Raw genomic sequence first — 24,386 nt, 5'->3', positions numbered from 1 at the left:
TCTTCTCCATTCTTACTTCACTCATTTGTTTGTGGTTGTGATGGGTCTCCGTCGCTGCGAGAGGGCCCTCTCTAGCAGTAGTAAGTGGGGCTGCTCTTCACCGCAGAGCTCAGGCTTCCCACTGCGGGGCTTCTCTTGCGGAGCTCTGCTCTAGGCCCGTGGGCCTCAGCAGGTGCAGCACACGGGCTTAGTAGCTACGCCTAGAGCACAAGCTCAGCAGTTGTGGCGTGTGGCCTTAGTTGCTCCACGGCACGTGGGATCCTCCTGGATCAAGGATGGAACCCAAGTCCCCTGTGCTGGCAGGCGGATCCCTAACCACTGGACCACCAGGGATGTTCTCTAACTCCTATTTTTAACCTTTTACTATCTCTTCCCAGGTGGCACTAGTGGTGAAGAACCCACCTGCCAATGGGCATAAACGTTAAAGAGACGCAAGTTCGATCCCTGGGTTGGGAAGATCCCTTGGAGGAGGGCACAGCAACCCACTCCTGTATTCTTGCCTGGAGAATCCAATGGACAGACAAGCCTGGTGGGCTATAGTCTAAGGGGTCGAAGAGAATCGAACACGACCTAAGCGACTTGGCACGCACGCATCTCTTTAAAACAAAACAAAAACTGGCTTATCTATAAAATGTATACTCTCAGAAACATTATCCCTGAAAAAAGAAAAAGCCTTCACTGTGGTAAAGTTCCAACGCAGAATCCTATGCTGTGAGAGCAAAGTACAAGTTGTGGCCCTTCTAGGATTCATGAAATCAAAGAATTATCAGAGCTGGAAAGATCTCTGGGGGTCAATTATCCAGTCCTGATTTTCACTTTATTTATTTATTTTTTGGCCAGGCTATGTGGCTTGCAGGATCTTAGCTCCCCAACCAGGAATGGAACCTGGACCCCTGCAGTGGAATTGCAGAGTCCTAACTCCTGGACTGCCAGGCAATTCCCTGATTTTCATTTTAAAAGTAGGAAAAATAAGGTCAGAGGAAAGGAAATGGAGGCTTGGCGCAAAGCTGAACCTAAGACCTAGGTGTCCAGACTCCCAATTCAGGACTCTTAACGCCACACCATACCTCCGCTGAAGACTGAGTTTATGGGAGTCAAGTGGCTATGGGAAAGGAAAGAAAAAAAAAGAGGTGCCAAACAAAGAGACCAACTCTGAGAATTCTCCTCTGCTGCTGGAGCAGGACAATTCGCAGGGCCAGTTACTGCTCCTCCAAATGCCTTAATTTTAAGAGCTTGTCTCTTAAATATTAAATTTCCATGCTCTGTGCTCAGTCACAGCTGGCTCTTTGCAACCCTTTGGACTGTAGCCTGCCAAGTTCCTGTCTATCGGATTTCCCAGGCAAGAATCCTGGAGTGGATTGCCATTTCCTCTTTCAAGGGATCTTCCCAATCCAGGGATCAAACCTGCGTCTCCTGCATCTCCTGCACCATCAGGTGGATTCTTCACCACTGAGCCACTGGGGAATTTTTACTAAAAGCAAGATACGTACTGCCATTCACACACTAATAGGGCCTCCTCATCACTGGATGAGCAAAGCCAAAAGTCAACCAAGGGACTTCCCTGGTGGTCCAGTGGCTAAACACTCCAATGCAGGGGAGCCGGGTTCGATCCATGGTCAGGGACCTAGATCCCATGTGCCACAGCTAAAGAGTGTGCCTGCTGCAGTGAGACTGACGACTCCACACACCACAACCAAGACCCAGCTCAGCCGAGTAAACAAACGAACGTTTTTAAAAATCAACCAAATACAGGGATGAAACACTACAAGAACCCTTAAACAGAAAAATAAAATCCTCTGGGGGAAGAGGGCACATTTTTAAAAGACAACTTCTAAAAGCCTGCAGCCAACCAGGGTCCTCTGTCCAAGGGATTCTCCAGGAAAAAATACTGAAAGTGGGTCGCCATTCCCTTCTCCAGGGAATCTTCCTAACCCAGGGAAAGAAACTGGGTCTCTCACATCGCAGGCAGATTCTTTACTGTTTGAACTACCAGCAAAACCCTATTTATTGAGTGTCTACCATTAGACATATTAAACACTTTCTCAATATCCTCATTCTGTTTTACTCTTTCATTCAGCATTTTGCATATTAGAGATTTAAAGACCTATGAAAGAAATTAAAAAAAAAACTTTAATCACAAATAAATAACTAGAGGGCCTTCCCCTGGTTCAGCGGCTAAGAGTAATCTTTGTGACGCAGGGGACATGGGTTCGATCCCTGCACAGGGAACTAAGATCCCACATGCCTCAGAGCAACTAAGCCCACGTACCACAACTAGAGAGTCCACGCACCACAACGAAGGATCCTACATGATACAACTAAACCCCAGTGCAACCAAATACAAGTTAAAAACTCTAATGTTCAATTAATAGAAAATGAAAACACTACTAAGTGTAGGCAAGCTCTGTTCTAAACCATATCAGTCTACATAGCCAACTCAGTGTTCTCCTTGCTCAGTGGGTGCTCCTTCCCAGGGATGTGGCTAATGGGGAAAACGCAAAACAATGTAAGCAAAGAGGAAAAGAGTCTCATTTTCTGGTCTCTCATCAACATATCGTAATATGGAAGTTACAGTCTATCAGAGATTTAAGACAAAAATTAAATCAATATAAAAGGAAATGGAAACTCCAGCATAAATTATTAAAAGTAATGAATCTTAACTAAGCAAGGACTTGCCTACCCACCCACTAAGCCAGAAATAAAGTTGATTCCTATCAACGAGGTAACGAACAGTAATTTTCAAATTTCAGTATGGATATGGAATTACTTGCGAAAATTGCAAATTCCCAAGTACCATCCACATAAATTTTGGTTAACTGGACCTGTTGTGGAGGTCCAATTTCTATTTGTCAGTTCCCATTCGTATCCTGATTCAGATGATAAAAACACTATACCTGTAAAAATACTATTGCGGGGGGGGGGGGGGGGCGGGGGTTGGAATTGTTAGGTCTCCTAGACACCAAAGTGTACATTTTCTTAAGTGGTGCAACCTACAATATATATTCCAAAGACAGCATGCAGGCTGATTTTCAATAGAACTGAACCTGCTCCTTCCCTTCAATAGGTTCTTGAGAATAAATACGGGTTGATTTCAATCACTTAAGGTCATTCTACCTTCGACCTCCTAAAGCAACTTCTCAAGTCAGTGCTTCTTCCACTCCTTATATCAAAGAGCCTCGCTCCTTATCTTAGAGGGTCACTCACTGGCTTCATTCTGAGACCTCTCCAGGAAGTCTTCCATGACACCCTAGCTAAACCTGGGACTTCCCCGTCGGTCCAGGCTCTGAAATCCCATTGCAGGGGGCCTTGGTTCAATCCCTGGTCAGGGAACTATATCTCACATGTCACAACTAAGATCTAGCAAAATAAATGAATAATAAACAAATCAGTTTTAAAAGTCTCTAAGTTAAAAAAAAAGAGATCCTATCTGAAAATAGGCACCCCTTCTCTAACCTGCAACCTGTTTCTCCTGCTTTATTTCTCTTGACAGTACTTAGCATCACCTAAGATTCATTGTACTTTATATTTAACATTTATTTACACTCTTCCCTCATTGGAAGGTAAGCTCTATTAGAAAAGGGGGTCCCCCTCCTCCACTGTATTCCCTGCACCAAAACAGTGCCTAGCATATAGTAGGTACTCAATAAATGTTTATAAGTAAAGCACCATTTCAGAAAACAAAGCAGGTTCTTGGTCTTTTGTCCTATTCGATTTACTCACTGTCACAGGACTTTACAGCCTGGGTGATGATAATTCTTCCTTTCGATGGTGACATCATTCAGAAAATTCAATCTAGGTGTCAGCCCAGGAAGGCTCCCCACCATGTGACTTTCACTACCCAATAGTAATGTGAGATTTTTTTCCAACTAAACTACAATAGAGTTTTCAAAGGTCTAGGCTACAGATATTTCCAAATGACTTACCCTCCATAAGAATGATGTGACTCCTACCATGCGAGAAGTCAAACACACTGCTGGCAAACACCAACGTGAAAGCTGCAAGTTTTGACAAAGCAAAACATAGTATGCTGGCAGCCAGAACCACCTTACTCTATTCTACGTTAAGTCAGCCAAACACTTTCTGTCAAAACTCAGCTCTCACCACACGTTCGTCCATTATGTGCAACGATATCCTATAGAGCACATACTTTATATGCTCTATAAACATCACCCCAATCCGGAAAACCCTACAGAAAATTTGCAACTAAAAAGTTAAGCAACTTGCAACTAATAAGTAGCAGGCTGGGATTTGAATGCAGGTCTACCCAACTTTTTACTGTATTTATTATTTTTGGCTGCGCGGGGTCTTCGCTGCTGTGTGTGGGCCTTCTCTAGCTGCAGCAAGTGGCAGCGTAGCTTCTGCGCTGCCATGCATGGGCTTCTCTAGGGGCTGGCTTCTCCAGTTATGGCTCACAGGCTCTAGAGCGCAGGCTCAGTAGTTGCAGCCCACCGGCTTAGCCGCCCAAAGGCATGTGGGATCTTTTGGAACCATGGATGAAACCCATAACCAAAAAGGGAAGTCCCTCTACTTGACTTTAAATTCTTGCTTTTTCCATTCTAACACTTTGACTCTTAAGCCCCACCACACCCCTCCCCACACCCCCCACACACTATCTCCCTCGCCCTGTACTAAGCCTGGCACATAAAAGACATGCGATACACATTTGCTGGATCCACAAGTGTTAAATAGGATATTTTAATTCAAACTCAAGAAATCACCTAAGATCAAATTCTTCAGTCCTTCACCTTTTAAAAACCAAATTAATCAAGTTAATTCAATTCCCTTTGAATAATTTTTAAAAATGGAACGGAAAATACAGCTTTTTCAGTTTAAAAAATATTGGGTTGGGGCTTCCCTGGTGGCCAAGTGGCTAAGACTTCAGGTTCCCAATGTAGGGGGCCTCGGTTTGATTCTTGGTCAAGGAACTAGACCCCACACACCATTACTAAAGATTCTGCACACCACAGCTAAAAGAGCCAATATGCGGAACAAAATTCAGAGATCCCGAGCGCAGCAAGTAAGACCCAGTGCAGCAAATACCTTAAATAAATAGAAATACTGGATTTACTCCCAATTGAAACTATCAAAACATGATTCATTACTATGGAGAAATGTATATAAAGCAAATGAAATCACAGAAGCAGTGCACTTTCCAAATTCTCCTGCCCCTCCAACTAACAATAGTGCCCTAAAATGCAAACATGATAATGCCTATACAACACTTCAAAAACTGTAACTAACACATTCAGTTCAGTTGCTCAGTCGAGTCAGACTCTTTGCGACCCCATGGACTGCAGCCCACCAGGCCTCCCTGTTCATCAACAACTCCCGGAGTTTACTCAAACTCATGTGCACTGAGTCGGTGATGCTATCCAACCATCTCATCTTCTGTCGTCCCCTTCTCCTCCTGCCTTCAGTCTTTCCCAGCATCAGGGTCTTTTCAAATGAGTCAGCTCTTCGCGTCAGGTGGCCAAAGTACTGGAGCTTCAGCATCAGTCCTTCCAATGAATATTCAGGACTGATTTCCTTTAGGATGGACTGGTTGGATCTCCTTGCAGTCCAAGGGACTCTCAAGAATCTTCTCCAACACCACTGTTAAAAAACATCAATTCTTCAGCACTCAGCTTTCTTTACAGCCCAACTCTCACAACCATACATGACCACTGGAAAAACCATAGTTTTGACTAGATGGACTTTTATCAGCAAAGTAATGTCTCTGCTCTTTAATGTGCCGTCTGTCATAACTTTTCCTCTAAGGAGCAAGCATCTTTTAATTTCATGGCTGCAGTCACCATCTGCAGTGATTTTGGAGCCCCCCAAAATAAAGTCTGTCACTGTTTTCCCATCTATTTGCCATGAACTGATGGGACCAGATACATGACCTTTGTTTTCTGAATGTTGAGTTTTAAGCCAGCTTTTTCACTTTTTCACTCTCCTCTTTCACTTTCATCAAGAGGCTCTTTAGTTCTTTTTCACTTTCTGCCATAAGTATGGTGTCATCTGCATATCTGAGGTTATTGATATTTCTCCTGGCAATCTTAATTACAGCTTGTGCTTCATTCAGCCCAGCGTTTCTCATGACGTACTCTGCATATAAGTTAAATAAGCAGGGTGACAATATACAGCCTTGATATACTCCTTTTCCTATTTGGAACCAGTCTGTTGTTCCATGTCCAATTCTGTTGCTTCCTGACCTGAATACAGATTTCTCAGGAGGCAGGTCAGGTGGTCTGGTATTCACATCTCTTGAAGAATTTTCCACAGTTTGTTGTGAACCACACAGTCAAAGGCTTTGGCGTAGTGAATAAAGCAGAAGTAGATGATTTCCTGAAACTCTTTTGCTTTTTTGATGATCCAGTGGATGTTGGCAATTTGATCTCTGGTTCCTCTGCCTTTTCTAAATTCAGCTTGAACATCTAGAAGTTCACATACTGCTGAAGCCTGGCTTAGAGAATTTTTAGCATTATTTTGCTAGCGTGTGAGATGAGTGCAACTGTGCAGTAGTTTGAAAATTCTTTGGCATTGCCCTTCTTTGGGATTCGAATGAAAACTGACCTTTTCCAGTCCGGTGGCCACTGCTGAGTTTTCCAAATTTGCTAACATATTGAGTGCAGCACTTTCACAGCATCATCTTTTAGGATTTGAAATAACTCAAAACTGGAATTCCATCACCTCCACTAGCTTTGTTCATAGTGATGCTTCCTAAGGCCCACTTGACTACATTCCAGAATGTCTGGCTCTAGGTGAGTGATCACAGCATTGTGATTATCTGGGTCGTGAAGATCTTTTTTGTATAATTCTTCTGACTATTCTTGCCACCTCTTTTTAATATCTTCTGCTTCTGTTAGGTCCATACCATTTCTGTCCTTTACTGTGCCCGTCTTTGCATGAAAAGTTCCCTTGGTATCTCTAATTTTCTTGAAGAGTTCTCTAGTCTTTCCCATTCTAATGTTTTCCTCTACTTCTTTGCATTAATTACTGAGAAAGGCTTTCTTATCTCTCCTTGCTATTCTTTGGAACTCTGCATTTAATTGGGTATATCTTTCCTTTTCTTCTTTGCCTTTCGCTTCTCTTCTATTCACAGTTATTTCTAAGGCCTCCTCAGACAACCATTTGGCCTTTCTGCATTTCTTTTCCTTGGGATGGTCTTGATCCCTGCCTCCTGTACAATGTCAGGAACCTCCATCCATAGTTCTTCAGGCACTCTGTCTATCAGATCTAATCCCTTGAATCTATTCGTCACTTCCACCATATAATCGTAAGGAATTTGATTTAGGTCATACCTGAATGGTCTAGTGGCTTTCCCTACTTTCTTCAATTTAAGTCTGAATTTAGCAATAAGGAGTTCATGGTCTGAGACACAGTCAGCTCCCAGTCTTGTTTCTGCTGACTGTATAGAACTTCTCCATCTTTGGCTGTAAAGAATAAAATTAATCTGATTTCCGTATTGACCATCTGGTGATGTCCATGTGTACAGTCTTCTCTTGTGTTGTTCGAAGAGGGTGTTTACAATAACCAGTTCGTTCTCTTGGCAAAACTCTCTTAGCCTTCACCCGGCTTCATATTATGTTATACATATATGTATATAACATGTTATACAAAGATAATTGCTAGTATAATTTGAACCTGATGACAGGATAAACACCTGATATAAATAAGACTATTAACCAATAAGGACAGCATTATTAAAAGTCCCACTATAGCTGGAGTGTGGAAAGAGGTAAGTGTCCTAAACCCTAACTAGTTTATCCTTAATTAAAAAAAGGATATGGCTTACCCATTATTAATCTTTTTATGTCTAAGTCTTGGACTTCCGTGGTGGCTCAGACAGTAAAGAATCTGCCTGCAATGTAGGAGACCGGGTTTGATCCCTGGGTTGGGCAGATCCTCTGGAGAAGGCAATGTCTACCCATTCCAGCATTCTTGCCTGCAGAATTCCATGGACAGAAGAGCCTCGTGGGCTACAGTCCATGGGGTTGCAAAGAGTAGGACATGACTGAGCAACTAACTCTTTCATGGCTTACCCATTACTAATCTTTTTATGTCTAAGTCTTATCTCTTCAACTGCCATTTTAATAACAGAGAACTAGGATGTGAGCATCAATATCTTGCTATGTTTTGAGAAGAACCAACAATGACTTCATTACAATGCACAGAGGGTATGGGAAAGGCAGGCTCCTCTATATCCAAATAATAATCCCCTCCTTCCGGATAAGGAATAACAGTTGTCAGATCTATAAAATGGGGTGAAAAAGAGTCAAAATGATTTCTTCCAGCTATGAAAGCTGTAATTCTTAGGAAAGCCAATAAACATTACCAGCATATGCCTATATCGGCTCAGTGCTCCATAAGCTAAACAGCAAATACACAAGACTCTCAATAATGTTAAATAAGAGATTAGAGCAATGGTCCTAATTAATGCTATAAAGTGCGTTTATCAGTGACATCATTGCAATTGGTAAGGAATGATAAATGTCTTTTTAAAGCCCATGGGGCTTGGGTAGGAGATATGGGGAGAGGGAGAAGGAAAAGGGGAGGGAGAGGGAAGGAACCAATTAGTTAAGGAGCTACTGGGACCGCATGTTTGTCACACACGCTGTATTTTTTAATGCTGCTGTGGGGTCCTCCTTGTGTTATTCGGCATCTTCCATTGCGGCGCACGAACTCTCTAGCTGTCTCTCTGGTTGTGTCGTGTAGACTTAGTTGCATGCGGGTTCTTAATTCCCAAACAGGATTTGAGCCTGTGTCCCTTGCACTGATTGCAAGGCAGATTCTTAACCACTGGGCCACCGGAGAAGCCCCTGTGGTTGTATTTTAAATAACGATCAAGATAAGAAAGTCTCATCATTAGGCTCACCATTCTCTTATTTTCAGCCCCTTAAATGTTAACAACCATTGCTTATCAAGATCCAGAATATAACGATAACAATGAGATCTGGAATCTTGCAACATATTTTTACATCAGCATAGCCTTCTTATAGTTTCAACGTTTCCCCCAATCCATCAGTCAATAAAATCCTATAACTAACTATTCAGCACCTACCAGTGATACAAATCCCACTCCATCAAACCTACCTAAGGGAATAAGGTCTCTTAAAAGTATTTTTTTCCTGGTTCATTAATCTTCTGCACGTTTCTCTATGTACCAGAATCATAACTCAATTTTATGTCTCCAAGTGATCGAGGCTGTTACAATTTCACAGAATACAAGTGCAAACAGAAGACCATAAATGTTAGCTGACTAAACAGCATACAAGTGACTAACGCACAAGTCAGGTCTGTGAGGAGCGCCCACTGCAACAGCAGATCACAGTCTGAATTCCTTAGTCTGTTATGCCAGGCCCTAAGCATGCTGGCCATTAGCTTTCTCCTTCTCCAGACAGAGTGACCTACTCATTATTTCCTAAGGACCAATTGCTCACATTGCATCTTTACTCAGACACTTCCCCTGCCTGGAATTACCTCCATCTCCGTCAAAACTATTCAAGAAACAATCCAATACCACCTCTTCAGCGCAGCCCTCCCACACCCACTGCACCTTAGCCCCTCCCTTCCTGAGCGCCTTCTGCCGTTCAGCACACATGCTCATATATGGTGGACGCACTGTTCTCTGATACACCACACAGCCATAATTTCTGCATGTACACCCTATTACTCCAACTACAATGTAAGTACAATGTCCAACTAAGATGCAGTATGGACTTATTGTTTCTTTGCATTTATAAATGCATGTTATAAATGTAAGAGGTTTTCAATAAAGGAAAGTAGAGAGCAGTATCCTCAGGCTATATCGTTAATATTAAAATCAGGCCATTATCAATGATCTAAATCCTTCAGTTATTTTATACAGTACAATTTGTATTTCTCAATGGTTTCCTATCACTTAAAATAAAAACCCTCCACGATGTGGTCATCGCCTTCGTCTCCCATCATATTCTTCCAGCACTCTCTCTGATCCCTCTGCTCCCTACACACTGGCTTCCTTGGCTCCTCACCGAGGCCAGCTCAATCACAACCTCAGGGTCTTTGTACCCTCAGCTTCCTCTGCTTCTACCAGAAATCCCCATGGCTGCTGCCTCCTGGTAATCCTAGTCACAGTTCCAATGTCACTTCCTCGGGACGCCTTCCTGACAATCCTAGTTAAAGGTATACTCCCTTCCTCCCATTACTTCTACTGTATCAAGCTATTTTCTTTTCCTTTATATCTGAATTATCTCGATGACATAGGTCTGCTGCTTATCTCTCCCAACTAGTTAGTATATAAACTCCATGAGGGCAAGAACTTTGCCAGTCTTGTTCACCACTGTATTCCAGTGCCTAAAAAGCTACCCAGCACATAGAAAACAGTCAATAAACATTAACCGGAAAAAAAAAAAAAAAAAAACGGGGTTCCCCCTCAGCTAACACTGTAGTTCTCAGGAGTGTGAATACTGTTTCCTACACCTTTATCTCCCAGAGCGCCTAGCAGACTGAATGCATTAGTCACTCAACAAGTGACTGACTGCACACGCCCTTCCATTTATATCTTTAAGTCACAGATCTTAAGTACTGACTATGAGCCAGGCACCAGCATTAGGGTGAGGTATCATCCTAATTTCTTACTTTCCTAATTTATCGTGTTCATGACTGATATTTTGAATGATCCAATACTTGGTCATAAGCTAAAGACGACCTGAATCCCCTCCCTGACACTCAAATGACCTCATTTTTTTGATCAATGAAATGTAACTTATTGCAGCTACCTGCAAGACACCATAAAAACTTAGTACAGTCATCTTAAAATCACCACCCACCCTATGGATACCAAAATTTGTCAATGCCCAAGTCTAATATAAAAAGATGTAGCATTTTCATATAACCTAGACACATCCTCCCATATCAATTCCAGACCACTTATAATCCCTAATACAGCATAAATGCTATGTAAATACAATGCAAAGGCTAGGTAGGTAGTTGTCTCATGCACGGCAAATTCAAGTTTTGCTTTCTAGAACTCTCAGGGAATTTTCCCCCGAATTATTTTCCACTGTGGTAGGCTGAATCCACAGATATAGAAGGCCAATTGCAGTTATTTTCTATACCAGAGACCACATACTGTTCAATCTCTCATCTCTCACTGTTGGAGAGAATGCAGAGAAAAGGGAGTCCTTATTCAGGGTTGGCGGAGATGCAAACTGGTGCGACCACTGCAGAAAGCAGTATGGAGGTTCCTTTCGACCACATGATCCAGCAACTCCACAGGCAAGAATGGAAGCAACCCAAGTACCCATCTACAGACGACTGGTTTAAGAAAATATGGTGTGTATGTATCCAATGGAATATTACTTGGCCATAAAAAGAATGAAACAATGTCATTTCCAACAACATGGATATTATGCTTAGTGAAGTCAAATAAAGACAAATAATATATCATTTCTATGTAGAATCTAAAAAATAATACAAATGAATGTATATAGAAAACAGAAAAAAGACTCACAGATACAGAAAATAAATTTATGGTCACCAAAGGGGAAAGGGAAAGAGCGGAACAAATTCGGGGTAAGGAATGAACAAATACAAACTACTGTATATAGAAAGATAAGCAACAAAGATATACTGGATACCACAGGAAATTATACCCATCATTTTGTAATAACCTATAATGGAATATAACCTGCAAAAATACTGAATCACTATGCTATACACCTGAAATTAACACAATATTATAAATCAACTATACTTCAATTTTAAAAAAAACTATGAGACATCCTTGAGAAATGTGGAGATATTTGAACTTGGACTGGTATTACACATTAGAAACATAATTTTTTTAGGTGTAATAATGGTATGGTGACTATGGAGTGAAGCGTCCTTATTTTAGGGAGTTACACATCTGCAGTTATCGGGTAATTAAGCAAAAAAATGGATATATATACAGATTTGCAGCTACTCAGGTATAATAAAGCCAATAGCTAATTAATGAATCCAAGTAAACATATGAGCATTACTTAGACTACTGTATTAGCTTTTCTTTTGCATGTATGTTGTTTTACTTGTCTCTCTCTTCTTGGCTGTGCTGGGTCGTCGCTGCTGCGTGGGTTGTTCCCCAGCTGCAGTGAGCAAGGGCCACTCCTCGCTGCGGTGCGCAGGGCTTCTCAGGGCGGTGGCTTCTCTTGCTGCAGAGCGTGGTCTTCAGCAGCCGCAGCTCCCAGGCTCCAGAGCACAGACTCAGCGGCTGTGGGGCACGGGCTTAGTTGCTCCGCAGCATGGAGGATCTTCCCGGACCAGGGATGGAACCCACGTCTCCTGCATTAGCAGGCCGACTCTTCACTACTGAGCCACCGGAGAAGCCTAGCTTTTCTATAAGTTTGAGATTTTTTTCCTAAGAAATTGATGGGAGAAAAAATGTTTCTCTTAAAATATTAATATGTGCATTTCTCTAAGCTATAACTACTGGCTGGTTTTCAATACAAGCTTTAACATATAATTGGTCCAGAGAGTACCACAGGATTCACAACCATTAAAATACAAGAAGTGATGACAAAAGAGGTCAGGGAAAGGAAAAACTACCCTAAGCAAAGGCAATTTCTAGTCTAGACTAGACCAGTCCCTTCTTCTTAAGCAGCCGTGGAAGAAAAAAGGTATTTTGAAATCCTGTTTCTAGAAGGCAGTTGTTCAGCACAACGCATGCAAACCCAATCTTTCAGCCTCACTCTCCCAGACATAGTCTACGATGGGAAATTAAACCACAGAACCACAAGAACAATATATACAAATAGGGCTTTCTAAATAAGCTCATGAGAATTTTGAAAATACAATTCGATCTTTATCGCTGTTGTTACTTAAGCAGATATTAAGAACTATAATCACAACCACCATAGTAATAACTGATTCAGGGAATTCCCTGGTAGTTCAGTGGTTAGGACTCAGTGCTTTCACTGCTGTGACCCAGGTTCGATCCCTGTTCAAGGAACTAAGATAAGATAGCACAGCCAAACGGCACAGACAAATGACAACAATGAAAACAAAAACACCGATGCAGGCAATCCTCAGCAGTGGATCCTAAAACTATTTGGTAGGAGAAAAGATATTCACATTGTCTCAAAGTCACCCCACAGATTACTTACAAAGGGGATTAAGCAGGTCCCTTTACAATGATGAGATCACACTTATCATCAACAATAGTGGGACAGACTAATATCATGTGCCTCCCAATATGACACAAGCGGAAGTGGACAGCATCATCCATGTAATATGTCTCACCAAAAATGTTTACCCTGAATTTAAGCATGAGAAAACAATAAGAAAAATCCAATTTACAGGACACTATAACCGGCCCTGACTCTTAAAAAGAAAACTATTGTTAAAGACATATACAGGGAAAAAAAAAAAAGAGTGGGGCTGTTCTAAATAAAGAGTCTTCAAACTAAAGTTTTATTGGAGAACGAGCATACCCATTGATTTACACATTTGTCTATGGCTGTTTTTCTCTTGCAAGAGACAGTATGATCCCCAAAGTAAAAAATACTTAATCACTAAAAAATTTAAAATTTTAAATAAATTAAAAAAAATATCTTACCATTTGGTCCTTTACAGAAGTTTGCTAATCTGCTCTAGACTAAAAGACACAACAATAAATGTAACAAGAAATTCTTAAAGTGAATTCTGAAGGGGAGGGAAAGCTACAAAGAACATTTATGGACCAAAAGAGAGATCTGAACATGAACTAATTATTATGAGACGTCGTTGAATGTTGAATGCAGAGTATCTTGGTGTTGTAAGTCATGATGTACTTGTTTTCAAGTGTTTCAGAAAAAAGCAAATAAAGCAAATGTTAACAAAATATTAACTGTGAATCTGAGTTAGTAGTTCTCAAACTTGATTATCTCAGGACTCATTTACTCTTAAAGACTGCCAAAGTCCCCAAAAGACTTTAGTTCATGAGTTATATCTACATACATTTGCTGTCTAAGAAATGAAAACTGAGACAGTGTTTAAACATGTGTCAATTTTAAAGTAACAACAAGCTCATTCATTCTATCGTAACACAAATAAGATATTTTTATGAAAAGTAGCTACACTTTTCAAAAACAAAAAACTTAGTAAAGGTTACATTGGCTTTTAGACTTTTGCAAATTTCTTTGAATGTCTGTTCCATTCTCATCTGCTTCTGCATTCAAGCCTTAAAGTATTTTAAGTATATGAAGAAAATCCAATTTCACAAAATACGTACCCAAAAATTGAGTATTTTAGGTCTTTTAAGATGATTAGAGATAATTCTTCTTTGATAACACCACTTCACAAGTGGCAGTTTCTTACACATTAGTTACACTGTGGAATCTGAAGCCAAATGTATCAGCTATTCAGACTGTGTTACATTAAAATCCATTGGCCTATCTTGCAGTTTGAATGGATCTTTTACCCAGGCATGATCTTAAAAAGCCATGTATTGATCATTTGGAAAATACTGGTTCACTAAGTTGACAGATATGCAGATCTCTTGACACATTTCATTGTACAACATCAAAAAAAAATCACTTTTGTTATTATCACCATCAATCTCATCAGAAAAGACTTGAACACTGGACTCCTCTGGTGGTCCAGTAGTTGCAAATCCACCTTCTAGTCTGGGAAGATTCCACATCCTGCAGGGCAACTACCATGTGCCACAACTGCTGAAGCCCATGCACCCGAGAGCCTGTGCCCCGCAACGAGAGAAGCCGCCTCCCTGGGAAGCCTGCACACTGCTCCTAGAGAGTAGCCCCTCACTCAGTGCAACTGGAGAAAGCCCATTCACAGCGACAGAGCCAAAGAAAAAGAAAAGACTAAGTGCTGGGAAGCTGCCAAGCTCACCATGGCAAATAAGTTACCCCAATTCGAATTTTTCCTTGAAAGTTCTAATCTTATCATTGACAACAGATACTGTCAGTTATTTTCCTTGAAGTAACAAGCATCATTTCATTCATTCCCAAGAAAATGTCTACCAAATACCCAGATCTGAATAACCAGTTAATCTGTCAATCATTATTTCAAGTAAAAATGATGTTTCATGAAAAAAGAGGTTAGTTTAGCTTGCAACTCAAACACTCATACTAGTATTTTTCCTCAAATAATCACACTATCTTGATGCAAGGAAGTACTTCTCATTTCATCACATAGAATATTAAAAAGATGTTTACTCAAAGTTCAAGATTAATCATTTTTACTGCTTCATCAAGGATATTCTTAAGTGAAAACAGCATTTTTGTTTTACAGCAAGTATGTTACAAACACAATTATTACTATTACAATTTGATACCGCTATATTGATTTGTGCTGATAACACAAGCAGCTTTATCCACCACTGACTGCTTTTGCATCATCAGCACAAATGTCACCACAGTGAAAAATGCAAATTATATCTTAGTATTATGAAAATAGTTTGATTTTGCAAATCCCCTTAAAAGGTCTTGGGTACCTCCTGACAACCTGTGAATAACCCTTCCAGAACCACCAATGTAGGTGGAAAGATATATGAGTACTCATAATACTAACTACCCAGCTGAATGCAGAGTTCCAGACAATAGCAAGAAGAGATAAGAAAACCTTCTTAAGTGAACAATACAGAGGAAAACAATAGAATGCGAAAGACTAGAGATCTCTTCAAGAAAATTAGAGATATCAAGGGAATATTTCATGCAAGCATGGGCATGATTAAAAACAGAAACACTAAGGACCTAACAGAAGAGATTAAGAGGTTGCAAGAATATAAAGAACATTAAAAAAAAATGGTCTTAATGACCTGAATAACCATGATGGTGTGGTCACTAACCTAGAGCCAGACATCCTGGAGTGTGAACTCAAGTGGGCCTTAGGAAGCATTACTATGAAGAAAGCTAGTGGAGGTGATGAATTGCAGCTGAGCTATTTCAAATCCTAAAAGATGATCCTGTTGCTGCACTCATTATGTTGGCAAATTTGGAAAACTCAGGATTGGCCACAACCCTTGAAAAGATCAGTTTTCATTCCAATCCCAAAGAAGGGTAATGCCAAAGAATGTTCAAACTACCATACAATTGTATACTTATTTCACATGCTAGCAAGGTAATGCTCAAAATTCTTTAAGCTAGACTTCAACAGTACATGAACCAAGAACTTTACAGATGTGAAAGAAGGATTCAGAAAACGCAGAGGAAGGAATCAGAGATCAAATTGCCAACATTCACTGGATCACAGAGAGAGCAAGGGAATTCCAGAAAAATATCTACTTCTGCTTCATTGATTACACTAAAGCCTTTGACTGTGTGGATTACATTAGAAAATTCTTAAAGTGATGGGAATACCAGACCACCTTACCTGTCTCCTGAGAAACCTGTATGCAGGTCAAGAAGCAACAGTTAGAACCAGATAAGGAATAATCTTATGTAAAAGTCACAACAGACTGGGTCAAAACTGGGAAAGCAGCATGTCAAGGCTGTATACTATCATCCTGCTTATTTAACTTAAAGGCAGAGCATATCATATGAAACGCCAGGCTGGACAAATCACAAGCTGGAATCAAGAATGCCAGGAGAACCTCAGATATGCAGATGATACCACTCTAATGCCAGAAAGCAAAGAGGAACTAAAAAGCCTCTTGACGAGGGTGAAAGAAGAGAGTGAAAAAACTGGCTTAAAACTCAACATTCAAAAAACGAAGATGGGGCTTCCCTGATGGCTCAGTGGTAAAGAATTTGTCTGCTAACGCAAAAGACACAGGTCCAACCCCTGATCTGGGAAGATCCCATATGCCACAACCATTAACGCCTGTGCTCTAGAGCCCGGGAGCCGAAACTACAAGAGAAGGCACTGCAGTGGAAGCCCACTCACTACAACTAGAGAAAAGTCCGTGCAGCAACAGAATGACCCAGCACAGCCAAAATGAATGAGCGAAATGCAAAAAACAGAAACAAAATGAAGATCATGGCATCTGGTCCCATCAACTCATGGCAAACAGAAGGGCGGAAAGAGGCAGCAGGGGCAGATTTTATTGTCTTGGGCTTCAAAATCACTGCAGAGGGTGACTGCAGCCATGAAATGAAAAGACCCTTGCCCCCTGGAAGAAAAGCCATGGCAAACCTACACAGTGTATTAAAAAGCAGAGACATCACTTTACTGACAAAGGTCTGTATATTCAAAGCTATGGTTTTTCTAGCAGTCATGATTAAAGATCAGAACTATGCTTCAATGTACATCTGAAAGGTAACAAATATGCCAGTTCTATTTGATACTACAAATTATTTGGGTTCCCCTGGTGTCTCAGACGGTAAAGAATTGGCCTGCATTGCAGGAGACCAGGTTTCAATCCCTGGGTCAGAAAAATCCAAATTAATTAGGAATCAGAATTCGGAGGCAAATTATTGTAGCCCTTAGCTGAAATACTAACAAATTTCTGATACTACATCTCAACTAAATTCCAATTTAATTATCCATGACAAAGTAGTATACTAGAAACAGTAGTGAACTGGAGTCCAGGACACCTCAATTCTCATCTCAATTCTGCCACTAACTAGTCAAACATCCTGACCCAGGATCATAGTAAACACCCAGCAAATGGGATGTTAAATCCATAAACCTAACTTTTTTGAACTTCTAATTCATTTGTAATAGAGAACACAGGATTAAAAAAATCTCTGAAGGTCTCTTTTAAGCTATAAATTCTTTAACAAAACCTAGGTTTATTAATACGACTGGAGGTGGTCAGAATTAATTATGAGTAATTTTAAAGAGAGGGTCCTTGATCAAACAGAAAAAATGTTTTCCAGCAAAAGTAACAACATGAAGAAGAGTTAAGTGTTAACAAATGAGAGAAAGGGAGACAGTGGGAGAGGACAACGTGGGGCTCACCTCCCCCCGTGAAAACATGAAGAATACACCTGTGGAGCAAGTCTCACTGAAAACACACTGGTTAACTGGCAGAAAGCAACTATTACCACAATAAAGAGTGAAGTGATAAACATGAAGATATAAAATATGACATTAAAAACATAAAACACAGGAAAGGGATGTACAAACCTGTACGTCTTTTTAAGAACAAGTGAGATGGAATATAGTTTGACTTACAATGCATGTGCCCCCAAGGACCTTATCAACTCAAACAACTTTAATGGTGACCTTAATTCAGTTCAGGTCAGGTGCTCAGTTGTGTCTGACTCTTCATGACCCCATAAACCACAGCACACCAGACCTCCCTGCCCATCACCAACTCCCAGAGTTCACTGAAACCCATGTCCATTGAGTCGGTGATGCCATCCAACCATCTCATCCTCTGTCATCCCCTTCTCCTCCTGCCCTCAATCTTTCCCAGCATCAGGGTCTCTTCAAATGAGTCAGCTTTTCGCATCAGGTGGCCAAAGTATTGGGAGTTTCAGCTTCAGCATCAGTCCTTCCAATGAGTATTCAGGACTGATTAATAACTACCATCTAATCCAAACCACTTTACAGATATTATCTGGGTGTGGTAATGCCAAGACTGAAACCCTGTTTCCCCAGTTCCCAGTCAAATGCCATCCTTCCTGTAACCCAAGGCTCCTGGAACTATCTAACTGCAGGGCTACCTGCAGTAGCAACCACTTCAACCAACACATGCTCTTCCAGGACCTCTAGTTCCACTAGATCATATGTAGTATGAGATGGGCAAAGAATTCTAGGCAAATAAATCCAAAAACTCCCAGAGAATACTTGCAAATATGTGATAAGACACTAGTACCCAAAGTTTAGAGAGAGCTCTTATAATTCAACAATTAAAAGGCGACAAATTTAAACAGGCAAAGGATGTGCACAGCCATGTCTCCCAAGAAGATACACAAATGGCCAATAAACCATGAAAAGATGCTCCTACATCACTAGTCACTAGGGAAATGCAAATCACAGTCACAACGGACGCCACTTCACACCCACTAATATAGCCATAAGCAATCGACAAGGAGGACAAGAACAAGTCTGGCGAGAACGTGGAGACACTGGAAGCCTCGTGCATTACCGGTGGGAATGCAAAATGGTGCAGGTGCCGTGGAAACAGACGCGGAGCCCTGCAGAAAGCCAACTGCTGGCACCATATGATCCAGCAATTCTGCACTAGGCGCACACTGAAGAGAAAAGACAACTTACACCCATATAAAAGCTTGTACAGTAACACTCGCAAGAGCCAAGAGTTACAGCAATCCTAATGTCTACTAACCCATGAGCAGATCAACAAAATGTGGTGCATTATACAACAGGATACCACTCAGCCCTAGAAATGAAGGAAGCGCTGATACGAGCTGTAATGCAGATGAGCCTTGAAAACACTGTGAAAAGAAGCCAGACAAACAAAGCCTACAGACTGCATGTTTTCATTTGTGTGGAATGTCCAGAATAGGTAAATCCATAAAGATATTATAAAGTACATTATGGCTGAAAGAGACTGGAGGCAGAAAAGAGTGGACAGTGACTGCTAATGGGCATGGGGCTTCTTTTTGCAGTGATGGAAATATTCTGAAATTAGTGATGATGATTGCACAAACTCTGTAAATATACTTTTTTTAGAAAAGTGAATTGCATGCCTTCAAATGGTGAATTTTATGGTATGTGAATCAAATCAATATATGCTTTTATTTGTTTTGTTTTAAAACACACAGAGAGACATCAAAGTGAAATCCCCACTCATTCCCTCTCGGGTTGTGAAAAGAATACCAACACAAAGTTAACGCATCAGCCTCAGCAGTTATTGAGCAAGGCATGTGTTGTAAAAGTGGGAATTCAGGGGTTTCCCTGGTGGGTCAGTGGTAAAGAATCCGCCCACCAATGCAGAGACTGGAGTTCGATCCCTGATCCAGAAAGATTCCAGATGCCACAGAGCAACTCAGCCCACTGGCCACAACTACTGAGCCTCTGCACTAGAGCCCAAGAACCACAGCTCTTGAGCCTACTTGTCACAACTACTGAAGCTCGGTGCCCTCAAGCCTGTGCTCCGCAACAGAAGAAACCATTGCAACGGGAAGCCTGAGCAAGGCAAGGAAGACCAGCCCCACTTGCGGCAACAACAAAGACCCAGCACAGCCAAAAATAAATACATTTTTTAAATCATTTTTTTTAAAGGTGGGAATTCAGAAATATTCTGTTCTCAGGATATTCGTAAGACTGTAAGTATACAAAGGTAAGCAAATAATTACAACACAACAGGATACAACCACAACAAAAGGTGAAAAAAGTACAGAAGATGATTATGGAGTAAAGAAAGATTTCATAGAAGACTAAACTAGATAACTAGATTATCTCCAGACAGATAATGGAAGCAAAACTTTTATATATTTATCAGTCCAAGCTGTGTCATAAAGGCATTTAAAAGTGGGGCAAATCATTTCTCTGGAGTGATTCAAAAGAGTTTCATGGTGAAATTTAATGGTCTTTGAAAATGAGTAGAATATGATTATGTATAAAAAAGAAGGGACTGGACTTTGAGACAAACCGAGGAAACAATGAATCAAGGGCAAAATACAATTAGAAATGCACATATTTAGCTCAGCACAGCAAAAGAATCCTAAACAGACCGCTAAAGTAGCACTGACTAGGTGCTCATGTTGGTATGGCCTGGGCAGCATTTTAATTTGTTTCTTCCAAAGAAATACTGCCTACAGTAAGTATTTCAGTTGTTTCTTGCACATGTAAAATCTATGTCAGCTATCTATCTTTCTGTCCTCACTTAATCTTTACAACAAACTTGAACTAAGTCTTAATGATTTCAAAGAGGAACTCAACTTCAGAAAGTTAGTAACAGCTCACAATACTATACCTATGCATTCTGTTCAGTGTCATAAATTCATTCTCTCAATTAATCCTGAGAACAACCCTAAGGGGACTTCCCTGGTGGTCCAGTGGTTAAGACTCCACACTCCAATGCAGGGGAGCCAGGTCTGATCTCTGGTCAGGGAATTCGATCCCAGCTGCTGCAACTAAAGATCTTGCACGCTGCAATAAACACGGAAGACACCATGTGCCGCAACTAAGACCCCGCGCAGCCAAAAAAAAAACCCCTCAGGACCACGTATTACCAGTACTTCTGTTTTGTATATAAGAAAACTAAGATTCGAGGAGTTTAAGCAATTTGCCTGGAGTAGCACTGGTAATAGAAAGGCAGGACTGGGAATTAAGTCCAGGCCTGCTTGATCCTGAAGCTTTTTTTTTCTAGATATATTGCTTCATCTATGCATGTATGCATGCCAAGTCACTTCAGTCATGTCTAACTCTTTGCAACCCTATGGACTGCAGCCTGCCAGGCTCCTCTGTCCATGGAGTTCTCCAGGCAAGAACACTGGAGAGGGTTGCCATGCCCTTCTCCAAGGGGATCTTCCCAATACACAGATCATCTGCTTCATCTATCCTTAATCATTATTCAGTCTAATTCAATATGCTTCAACGTTTATACTCTATTTCCAGTGACTAGGAGTAGTGGTCTCTTACATGAACAAGCACAACATACATCTGCTGAAGACACTGTTTCTCTGTATTCAGTTCAGTTCAGTCGCTCAGTCGTGTCCGACTCTTTGAGACCCCGTGAATTGCAGCACGCCAGGCCTCCCTGTCCATCACCAACTCCCAGAGTTCACTCAAACTCATGTCCATCGAGTCGGTGATGCCATCCAGCCATCTCATCCTCTGTCATCCCCTTCTCCTCCCGCCCCCAATTTTTGTATTAGACCTAAGTAAAGGTTAACAGGAGAAATCTTAGCCAGGAGACACCACCAAACAAGGTGACATCTCGAAAATTCTTTTCTCTTCAGATTTTTCCAAGAGGTAGGAAAGAGCCTCCAAAGCTACAGCCGACTACAGCAGACCCCTGAGTGAGAGATGCGAAGAAATCTTTTCATCAAAAAGATGGAAAGGGCAAGCCTGACCATGATCTGGTTACAGCAATGCAGAGATCATGCGGTACACACTGCCGCAAAATCAGGGGCTGACAGCTGAGAGATAACAAGCGGTGTAAGGGGCGGGGAGGGAAACACAGACGCACTGAAGAGTTAGACCAGAGCAGGAAACTGACACAGACGGAAGATCACGACGCGGTACCAAGCCGAAGCAGTGCAAGAGTTAAGCCCGTGACAGCAGCTCCCCACAGCCAAGGGCTCCTGCTGGCGACTCCCACACATTCCACCTTGTTTTCCCACAGAAAAGGTAGGCTGTTTCCTCAGCTTGCAGCAAATCGGATGCATTTCTCAGCTTGCTAGATGGCTAGCCTAAGACAGAGGAATGACGCAGCAACGTCCCCCTCAGCTCCCTGCTAACAGCAGGAAGAGAACCAAGGCCGAGAAGAAGAAAGGGTAGCTGGGAATGGCTTTCTTTCCCATTCCGAACACCTCAGGTTTGTCCTACCTACATAAAAGAGGCGACTATTAGGACACTCATTTCAAACCAATTTTTTGGTCAAATATACTTTTAAATTTTATTCCATTTAATTTTGTTATCATATTCTTACAAAAGTTTCTTCATGCATTTATTTGTAAAACAGGACTAAATATGCTTGACTCTGTATGTTTACCCCTTTCATAGGAATGTGTGAAGGAAACGTTATTTAAAGTACTTGGGAAAGTTAAAAGCATAATATAATAACAATAACTAGCATTTATTGTATGTCTACTTAGTGTCAGTCTAAGCCTAGACTTCCTTTATTTCTCACAACAATGGCATGAGGCAGATAACATTAACCTCATTTTTTAGATGAGTAAACTGAGGCACAAAGAGATGGAGTTCTTTTCCAAGTTTATGCAAATATAATATGGCAGAACTACAAACTGAGGTGTACTGGTTAACAACTGTGAGTATATATTTCTATACTAATGTAATATGTAATGGAAAATATGTTAGAATATTATAACACATGGCTTAAGGAAGCAACTCAATGACCTAGTCAAATATGCAACAAGTATCTCAATTCTACCTTGTTCCCAGCACCATATGCCATCGTCTGTAGCATTATAAAATTAACATGTAACAGAGACAGCTATGCAGGACACAGGAGCTGGTCACAGATAACATGTCACTCTGAAGAAGAACACAGACAAGTTACTAACTGTGCCTCAAGGTCCTCGCATATAAGACAGCTGTAATACCTACCACAAGGAATTCATGCTACACTGTATTTCTTACATGTCAAACAACATATTGCAAACTCCCCCAATTAAATGGTAGTATCTTCTTAGAAACTAATTACTCCAGCTCCTCATTTGACAAATCTGAAGTCCAAACTATAACTTGCTCAAGTTTGTAGAGCTAGATTATGACAAAGACTCAGCCAAAACCTCCAGACCCAGTCCAAAGTTCTTTATCATCTCTCTGGGCTAAATAATTCCATTTCCTGTCAGGAAAAGGTGATAAACATCAGAGAACAGAGAATGACTCAAAACCTCTAAGGGTGAAAAAACACAAACAAACAGGATGCAAGGCTTCAATGTTCATTTAATATAGCAAAAACAAACAACAAAAAAAGTGGCATTACTCAGTACTGTTTCCTTCCCCAAAAAATCATATTATCTCAAAAAATTTACTCTATTTGTGTTCAGTTCAGTTCAGTCACTCAGTCGTGTCTGACTCTTTGTGACCCCATGAACTGCAGCATGCCAGGCCTCCCTGTCCATCACCAACTCCCAGATGTGTCCAAACTCATGTCCATCGAGTTGGTGATGCCATCCAGCCATCTCATCCTCTGTTGCCCCCTTCTCCTCCTCCTCCCAGTCCCTCCCAGCATCAGAGTCTTTTCCAACGAGTCAACTCTTTGCATGAGGTGGCCAAAGTACTGGAATTTCAGCTTTAGCATCAGTCCTTCCAATAACACCCAGGACTGATCTCCTTTAGAATGGACTGGTTGGATCTCCTTGCAGTCCAAGGGACTCTCAAGAGGCTTTTCCAACACCACAGTTCAAAACATCAATTCTTCAGCATTCAGCTTTCTTCACAGTCCAACTCTCACATCCATACATGACTACTGGAAAAACCATAGCCTTGACTAGATGGACCTTTGTTGGCAAAGTAATGTCCCTGCTTTTGAATATGCTATCTAGGTTGATCATAACTTTCCTTCCACGGAGTAAGCGTCTTTTAATTTCATGGCTGCAATCATCTACAGTGATTTTGGATCCCCAAAAATTAAAGTCTGACACTGTTTCCACTGTTTCCCCATCTATTTGCCATAAAGTGATGGGACCAGATGCCATGATCTTCGTTTTCTGAATGGTGAGCTTTAAGCCAACTTTATCACTCTTCTCTTTCACTTTCATCAAGAGGCTTTTTAATTCCTCTTCACTTTCTGCCATAAGGGTGGTGTCATCTGCATATCTGAGGTTATGGATATTTCCTCCCGGCAATCTTGATTCCAGCTTGTGCTTCTTCCAGCCCAGCATTTCTCATGATGTACT

General features: G+C 41.1%; 1 protein-coding gene across 9 annotated transcripts in view; it reads right to left on the bottom strand.

Moving 5' to 3' along the window:
• LUZP1 (leucine zipper protein 1) overlaps positions 1 to 24,386 on the bottom strand; it is a 101,238-nt gene that overhangs the window by 51,277 nt on the left and 25,575 nt on the right. The window contains exon 2 of one of the 9 annotated variants that reach the window (XM_060411456.1): positions 1 to 24,386. This exon is cut by the window's left edge and continues 7,825 nt beyond it. The exons of the other annotated variants lie outside the window; for them this stretch is intronic. The gene's annotated coding sequence lies outside the window, so the exon portion shown is untranslated. 9 annotated transcript variants of the gene reach the window in all.

Source organism: Ovis aries, chromosome 2 (genome assembly GCF_016772045.2).
Source record: "Ovis aries strain OAR_USU_Benz2616 breed Rambouillet chromosome 2, ARS-UI_Ramb_v3.0, whole genome shotgun sequence".
Taxonomy (NCBI): domain Eukaryota; kingdom Metazoa; phylum Chordata; class Mammalia; order Artiodactyla; family Bovidae; genus Ovis; species Ovis aries.
The sequence above is the reverse complement of the archived record's forward strand: the minus strand, read 5'-3'. Positions and strand labels throughout refer to the sequence as shown.